The sequence below is a fragment of the Nicotiana attenuata genome, unplaced genomic scaffold (assembly GCF_001879085.1).
Source record: "Nicotiana attenuata strain UT unplaced genomic scaffold, NIATTr2, whole genome shotgun sequence".
Taxonomy (NCBI): Eukaryota; Viridiplantae; Streptophyta; class Magnoliopsida; order Solanales; family Solanaceae; genus Nicotiana; species Nicotiana attenuata.
This window is the reverse complement of record NW_017671844.1, coordinates 148,299-157,256: the sequence shown is the minus strand read 5'-3', so window position 1 is coordinate 157,256 and position 8,958 is coordinate 148,299. Positions and strand designations below refer to the sequence as shown.

Genomic DNA, 8,958 nt, shown 5'->3' with positions numbered 1-8,958 from the left:
TGCTAACTAAGTTTATCTATATATAAACAGATTGCTAAAGGCTAAAACTTTATCATGGAACACAAAATGAAACACATAAGCTAAGTAATAATAGCATTCAGCTAAATTAAATCATAAAGGGTATATAAACTCTCTACTTACAAATAATTTTGAAACGATTTTTAGGGAAGACCGTAGCATTCAATCATTGGTTTCGAGCTTTAAACGCATGGTCTTGAACGCAGGTCGTGAGAGTAATAGATGATGTGAAAACGGCTACCACTAAACATGCTCTTTCTTGCTTGTTGTGAATCAAATTGATGAATCGGGATGCCGAATCCAGGCGGGCTTGATTCGGCATACTTGAACTCCAACATATTATACTGGAGTTCCAGAATAAGTATGTTGGAACTCCAGCATAATATGATGGAGTTCCAGCATAAGTACACTAGAACTCCAGCATAATATACTGGAGTTCCAGCAAGTATATTGGTCCAGTATAATATACTATATTATACTGGAGCCAGCAAAGTATACCGGCCCAGCATAATATGCTGGAGTTCATACACAAGTGCACCGAACTCCAGTATATTATGCTGGACCGATCTCTATTGCAGCAAAATAGTGGCTATTTTTAATTGACTTGATAAACGCTGGCTATTTTTGATTGACCAGTCCGAAAACTGACTATACCGTAAAATTTAAACCAAACTACCTCGTTTAATTTGAAACGGAGGGAGTAATTAGTATTTTTTTTTTAGGAAGATATTATAAGGCTTAATTTGGAAATGACTCTTGGCAGAAGCTTCAAAATTTAAAAAAATTAAAGTAAATGGCTAATGAGTTGTTTGGAAAAATCTCATGCGTAGAGCAATGTGAGAGTGATTTGGGCGGCTGAAAATACATGGCATTCCCTTTCGGTTTCTATTTTAATAAATTCCACAATAATTATAATAATAGTAATAGTAAAATATTAATTACTAAATGCAAGAAGTGAGAAGTAAAACGTTGAGTCCTTACTACTTTATAGAATATGCTAACAATAAATTATAGTACTTTAAAACTGAAAATTGTAAACTATATAATGAAAACTCCATCGTACGGTGCAAAGATAGAAGTAATAATACACAAGAATGTTATAAATACTATTATTACCTTTTTAAGTAAAATAATAACTTCTCGGAATAAATTGAAGTAAGGAGCGAAAAAATTGGGTGTCAATATCTTGGAATTTGTTTCTTTGCCCTTGAAAGTTGTTCACATATTGCACCTCCTCTTCTTGTTCATTGTAAGAATCATCTTGATCAGAACCACTATTCTCTTGCACATAATTCTCCACTCGATTTTGCAGTTGTGGATCTTGGTCCTTCTTTTGTTTATCATCATGTTCACCCCTGCCGTGGCATTGACTTGCTTAAGATTTTGCACTTATTGAAGTTGAGCCTTTGCTAGTTGATTCATGGTGGTGATCAATTCGGCAATGGCATGCCCATTGTCATGCAACTCTTTGTGAAGGTGGATCACGTTCAAATCACCTTGTGTAACATTAGCCCGAGATTGCCACACCGATGATGTTTCTGCCATTTTATCTAAAATCTCACACCCCTTCGCATAAGGCGTTGTCATGAAGTTCCCACCGGCACGTTGATTCACTACACATTGGTTGGTTGTGTTAATCCCATGATGCAAAGTTTGTTGAATCGCGTTCTCCGTCATATCGTTGTTGGGAAATTCCTTAACCATTGTTCTATAGCGTTTCCATATCTCATGTAGTGGTTCATTCAGCTCTTGCTTGAATGCCAAAATCTCGTTCTGAAGTGTAGCCATGTGCCCCATAGAGAAGAATTTAGAAATAAAATTTTTCGCCAACTCATCCCTAAGTGTAAATGGTATAGTTCGGCAAACGTTCCAACCAATCTAAAGTTTTCCCCCGTAGAGAGAAGGGAACAAACCTTAGCCTCAATCCATCCTCGGAGAAATTTGTTTGTTTGCTCCCCCAACGAGTGTCTAACAACACCTTCAAATGTTATACGCATTCTGACTTGGAGTATTGGTGAAGAAACCTCGTTGCTCTAGCAAAGTGAGCATCATATTGGTGATTTAAAAGTTGTACGCCCTAATACGGCGAGGGACTATAACACTAGCGCATCCTTCATTGGGTAACACCTGGTGTGGAGCTGCTCGTGGTGGAGGTGGGGGTGGAGCAGGGAAATTACCATGAGGCACTCAGCCTCTTCTATTGGCTTGAGATTCAAGATGAACCTCATCAACTTGCTCATCCTCGACGTCCATATCCCCAAAGGCAAATTTCCAAGCTCATTGTTCACCATGGTTGTACCTACAATTTCTCAAACAAGTTAGTAACACCAGAGAAAAAGAAGATATTTTACAAACACACCGAAATATATAGCTAACACCGTTTTTAGTTCCCCGACAATGATGCCAAAAATTGATCACGTCCACAACACACCTTAATAGAGATATGAAATGGTCGTATACAATAATAAATACCCAACTAGGAGTCGGGGAAGAATCCACTGGGAGTTAGGGGTATATATTTTAAATGAGCAATTGGACTATCTAGATTGCACTTCCATAACAAGGTTTTGCTTTCTATTTCTACTGTTAATCTAATAATTGCACGATAAAGAAAATAGACTAGAGACAAATATTTTTAAGGTTTTTCTAAAGGGGTAAAAGGCCTAAGGCTTTGACAATAACCTAGGTGTTTTTCTAATGGGATAAAGATGTTAATGCTTATTTTGTTTATTGAGGTGTATTATAGCACTCAACTCTACGTTACCCACTCAATACCTCAGAGAGTGGTTTTGCCCAATTTGGCTTTCTCAAGACCAAATGGGTATCACCCAAAATAATTGATAAGAGCTCAAGTCGGGTTATTACTATCTCTAGGTTAAACCCTTTAATTGGGTTAATCAATCTCTCAATTGACTGAATTCCTTGTTAGCTAAGTTATCCTAAACTAGGTCCCTCTTTCTCAAGTAGAAAATAAGTCAAATAGACATGAATTAATGTTTGCAACCATTAATTTTGCCATTAAAGCATGACACTACAACAAAAAAGATCTTTAACGGCAATTATTTAATGGCAATAACTTAATTGCTGCTAAATTATTTAGTGAAGGCAAAACATTAATAGCTAATAAATATTTGTCAGCAATAAGTATATTTTTGGCGGTGATTCAAGAGAATTAGTCTGCTAAGCTTTATTTTTACCTTTTCTTTTCCCTCCAATTTTTTTCCCCTCTAAATCTTCTCCCGCCTAAATATTATATCACTTCTCTAATTTGCCTAAAAAAAGGAAAACCTACGCCTCTAAGAATTAGGTCTCATTCTTAAAAAAGCTTTTACAATTTTCATGGTGTAAGAAAACCTCCGCCTCTAGCAACCAAAATTTTCGCCAATTGAAAGGTATGATTTCTATCTATTTTTCTATACTTTTATATCTTTCTCTTAATTTTTCTTTATACACCTCTATCTCTATCTCTATCTTTTAGGATATTGTCAGATTGATTCATGTTCTTGAAGTGAAGGATGAAACTTTTTCTATTAATAATTATAACTTTAATTTGGTTTGCACTTTTTGCTTACTGAGATATTTGTTTTTGTGCTATATCTCTGGATTCTATGGTGCTACTACTCCCTCCCAATTATTTTATACATATTAACTTCTCAAAAATTCAATTATCAAATTAAACTTCAGGGTGAACACTTTTTTATCATTCTGATGTGTCAATAGTGAAATTTAATGGTGAAAAAAATCTGAAACTTCATTCCATGGAATTCATGTGGCAATTAAAGATTCTTTAAAAAAAGAAACAGTATTGGGTAGTTAGGTTTTCCACAGTTTGATAGTGTTATTTAGTTTTCATGAATTCGTTTTGTATAATGCGGCTTATTAGATGTTTAAATGGTGTTGATTCATTGAGCAAAATTGCATTATAATAAATTTTAGTTATAGTTTGCGAGCGGTCCTCTTAGGTGCTTCTTAATGATTATGCATCTGTAAAGTCATTTTTGAGCCAGCTGAATATGCACATTTATGAGGTTTTGGACTGTCCAAAGCATCCGAAAGTGCCCGTTCATGGTCTGAAATCAAAGCCTTGTTTGATATCTCACCTCACTGTTTAAAACTCTTCAAGTCTACTGCTGCGATCTGGCCAGTTGATGGTGCGTCTATACTGATCTTTTCAGTCTGCTGCATCTTAAAATTGTTTGGAGTTCCTTTTTTACTGGATATTATTGTCCAGTTTTCAATTTTCTTTACGTAAGTGTTATCCGTCTTTGCACCTCCATTCAATGCATCAGTAGCTTCAGCCTTTTCAACTACATCAATTGCATCATTAGTTCGATCACACAGCCCTGCTTTGTTGTCCTGCACAGGTGATACCCTCTGCCCGTTAGACTGCCCCTCACTGCTTGGACGAGGCAGAATTATCTGCTGCACATTATCATCTCTTAAGGCTGGTAAGTTAACTCCAACATCCTCCTCATGTGTAAGTGCATCAAAAGCATTTTGACAGGGGCGGATCTAGCGTGTAGTATATGGGTTCCCGGGAACCTAGTAACTTTTGCATAGACCCTGTATTTTTGTTAAAAAATTTATTAAATATCTATTTGTGAACCCAGTTATTATTGTATATTAATTTGAAATTACGACATGAACCCATAAACTTAAAATCCTGGATCCGCCTCTGCATTTTGAGTTATGATAGCTTTTGAGACATTCTGTCACACAACTGGGAAAGTTGACTGCTGCTGCGTATTTTCCACCAACGGAGTGTTACCTTGACTACTTGAAGATCCAAAAGTATAGAAATAATAGGGCCAAACAAAATATGCCTCACACAGGAGGATCCAAAAGTATTGCCGCCTTAATGGATGAGCAGGTACATGTATAATTACAAAATAAAATATTTTAAAACTCTTTTATCGTGCAGATTTGACATCAAATTTATTGTAATAGGCCAAGAATGGTATAGAGCCTACACGAGCAGAAATATTTATACTGACACACAAAAAACGTAAAGATGATAGACTATTGGATGAGGTGTCTGCAAAGGCAGTTGTAAGATTTCTTCTCTTTCTTTTATTTCTTGAACTAGGAAATAGATTTAAAAAAAAGGAAAACTTAAAAGAGAATAACTAAATTGAAAATTGGATTTTTGGTGTATTAAATTTATATGTATTGTTAACTATGTTATGCCCTTAATTAACTTACGGATGAACGAAAGGTTGAGGGATACTTACGGATCACATGACGAGCCTCCCCGCAGTGTTGCTTGGGAAGGAGATGTGTATTCCCAAGTGTTGGGAAATGATAAAAGTGGCTATGTTCATGGTTTAGGACTTGGTCCAACTCCTTCTATGTTGTGGGGCAGTAGATCTTCCTTAAGAAATATTGTTATAGAGGATTCGTGTGATGAGGTTGTACAAAAACTAAAGCCCGAGATAAAAGAGTTAAAAGAGTTAAATGAAAAACAAAATGATGAAATGAGTTTTATGAGACAAGAACTATCATGGATGCGGCAAGTCATGAGAAAAATTGCTCAAAATGAGTTACCTATGCCTCAGAATATCAATGGAGTCTTAACTGGACAGGTAACTCAATTTCAAAAGTTTTAGGCGTATATAGGCTAAAAAATGCTTGTTCCAGTTATTAGCTATATATATACTTGAGAGTTATGAGGAAATTTTCACTTCTTGTAGCTTTCAAGGTTTGTTATAAAATATGTGTGTGGGTTGAGTGTTCCACGATTTGGCTCTTATCGATCTTTAATTCTACATTCTTTCTTTCCTCCTTCTCTGTTATTGATTCTGCTGGGTGTGAGATCAGCGCCATGACAGCTCAATTGGACAGGATTTGATCACTAGGCCATTTATGGTCTGTTTGTGGGATGGATGGTGGCAATAGTGCTAGAGTTATATAAAATATTATGTGTGTATATTAGTCTCATCTCTGGGTATGATGATTTAACGTGAAATGCCCAAAATAAGAAGAAAGAAAATAAAAAAATTGCTTGCTAAGTTTCAAAATTGTGACGTGGTACGTAGGTTGTGTAAAATTACTATACTTTTTCTTATACACAGGTAATGTTGGCTTTACAATCACTCTTAACGGCATGAGAGCATTATATTCCTTTGATACACTTTTAGTTCGAATTTATTCCATAATCTTATAAAATAATTTTACGTCTTAATATTTATCAGGTCGTTGATACCAACCGTGGCCATGAGTGAATACCAGAATCACCCAATATGCATAATGTAGCTGGAAATACTCCGTCGTCTCGTGGTACTTTTCTGTGCTTTCACATAAACTCTTTTTCTGTTCTATTCATTTTTTCTTTCTATAAGTGAAAAGCATTATGTAAGAAATGTATTAATGCAAACCTTAACGGACTGTAGCATAGGATTATTAGTTTGTTGCCCTTGATGTATGCTTAGTTTTAGCCAATAATTTAAATTTCTAGAGTATGTCTATCAGCAACTAGTTTCTGGATCAAGGAAGGTCAAGAGAATGTGTTTATCAATGTTGTTTGGCTTTTGCTTAATCTGGCATGTGGAAAACAATTCCTTCAATACTCAATCCTCAATCATCACCTGAGAATTCACTCCTAGTCAGTAGGCACAATATGCAACTCTCCCATTTCTACATATATCCAGTAAGCTTGTCATTTTTATTGTACATAGGTTACCCAGTTAGTATTAGGTAGTTGAAGCAGAAACCTCATATCCTTCCAGAAAGCTTTGCACTTTTTCTGTTTCACCAATGGCACAAAGCTCATATCCTAGTCCGCTTGCTAAACAATAATGAGCAAAGTGGCCATCTTTTGCGCAAAGGAAAATGATGCTTTAACTAATTAAGCACCCTATATGGTGTGTTTTTGTTGGATCTAAAAGGTTTGACATTATCTATAAGTTTGACCTTTCCAAGATTCAAAGAGCAGGCAATGTTTTTTTACTCAAAGAGCAAAAATTGTTTTCTATTACTTTCTTTAGATAGAATTAGTAGCATGGAGTAAATCAAATCCAAATCAATTACTCTGTATGAATTAGACAAAAAAGAGGGCCAAAATTTAGGCCACCGAATGGCTAGCCTAGTGCACCAACGTTTCGAGTTAGGACTTCCATAGTAATGTAGTCAGGATTACATGCATTTTCAGTCATTTGGTACATTATTTCAAATGCCTTTTCCACCCAATTCCTCTCCTGAAGGCCTTTGAATATGGCATTGTATGTGATGGTATTTGGTCTTACCCCTTTGTCCTTCATATCACCCAACAAAGAATTACCAGTTTCTACTTTGTCACTCTTGCAGAGAGCGTCGATCAAAGTATTGTATATGACAGTGTTTGGTGGCACATTTGTAGAACAACACATATTCTGAAATATTTTCATAGCTTCATCAACATTTCCAGCTAAACAATTTGCATTTATTAGTGCTCCATATGTAACAACATTAGGCAAATAACCATCATCAATCATCCTCTTCATAACTCTATGGGCAGTTGCAAATTGCTCCTTCTGGCTGAAATATGATATCAAAGTGTTGTAGGTGTAGCGATCATGTTTCCCATGCTTGCACATTCCATCAAGCAAAGTATTCAAACTAATCACATTTGGCACTACCCCTCCCTTTTTCATCTGGTCAAAAAGCTCGTATGACCTCTCAATCTCGCCTGCTTTGCAGAAACCATCTATCAAGCAATTATAGGTAACAATATTAGGTTCATATCCACTCTCCAGCCTCATCCTTTCCATCAACTTAAACCCTTCTTCTTGCCTCCCTACCTTGCAAAGCCCATCATTCAATGTATTGTAGAGAACAAGGTCTGGCTTAACAAGAATGCCATCACTTTCACTGCCTCCCATCTTCTCAAACACCTGCATTGCCTCATCGACCTTGTAACTTTTGCATAAATGATTGATGAGAATCCCGAATGTCACAACATCTGGTTTACATGTATATATTTCTTTGCCTCGCTATTTGTCCAGAATTGGTGTACATGTATATATTCATTTGCCTCTCTATTTGTGCAGAACTGGTGTACATGTATGTGGCTGTACGAGTTATTGTATTTTAGATAGGACTATCATCTAAATGATAGAAATAATAAATGAGTAAAAGGAGATTCATTTTTCGCATTACTTATTTTATTATTTCAGGTTAAACAGTATGATGTGAAAGATTTCAGTACGAGGAAGATTTGCAGAATTGTTTGAGGGCTTCTACTCTTTTGTTATTATGAATATTATATAGAATTAGCGATGATAACATTGGTTATTTTGTTTGAACAATGTAATTTTATCTTACATGTCGTTGACACATTAGTAAGAATTAATACTTTCTTTTGTTTTTCTAGATTGAATGAAATATATTATGTTTTTATGAGTTAAGTAGCGTATTTTATTAGCATTTTTGTAGTTTAAAGATAGTTTGGTTCTTTATTTGCCGCTAAAAGGGTATTTTTAATCGAGAACTAATTTGATTTAGCATTTGTTATAGTTGCAGCTACACAATTGCCATTATAGCCTATGACTTTTAGTGGTAATTTAATTCAATTTACTCGCAATAAAAATGGGCGTTAAATTGCAAAATAGGCCTCTTATGGAATTAGTTTAGCAACAATTTTAGCTGCCGCTAAATTATTACTGTTAAAGCATGTGACTTTTGGCGGCAATATAGTTTGATTTATTGGCCAAAATAAATATTAGACATTAAAGTGCAAATTAAGCCTACTATGGAATAGATTTTGCAGCCATTGAATTGCCACTAAATATTTGACATTAAAGCATTCTACTTTTAGCGGCAATATAATTAGATATATCGGCCAAAAAGAATGACCGTTGAAGCACAATATAAGCCTATTATGAAATGGATTTAGCAGCCATTTAATTGCCGCTAAACTGTAGCCGTTAAAGCTCGGGACTTTTAGCGGCAATAAAACCTAGCTTT

The 8,958-nt window shown here is 35.4% G+C and overlaps 1 long non-coding RNA gene across 3 annotated transcripts; it reads left to right on the top strand.

The window, feature by feature from the left end:
• The first annotated feature begins 3,194 nt into the window (after positions 1–3,194).
• LOC109210521 lies at positions 3,195–8,399 on the top strand. Of its 3 annotated transcripts, none has more exons than XR_002065568.1 (6): positions 3,203–3,410; positions 4,383–4,466; positions 4,706–4,888; positions 4,966–5,067; positions 6,210–6,294; positions 8,169–8,399. It is a non-coding gene; the product is annotated as an uncharacterized LOC109210521 (long non-coding RNA). The 3 variants fall into 3 exon arrangements; XR_002065567.1 differs by having other exon boundaries at positions 3,204–3,410; positions 4,715–4,888; XR_002065566.1 differs by having other exon boundaries at positions 3,195–3,410; positions 4,383–4,888.
• Positions 8,400–8,958: the final 559 nt, after the last annotated feature.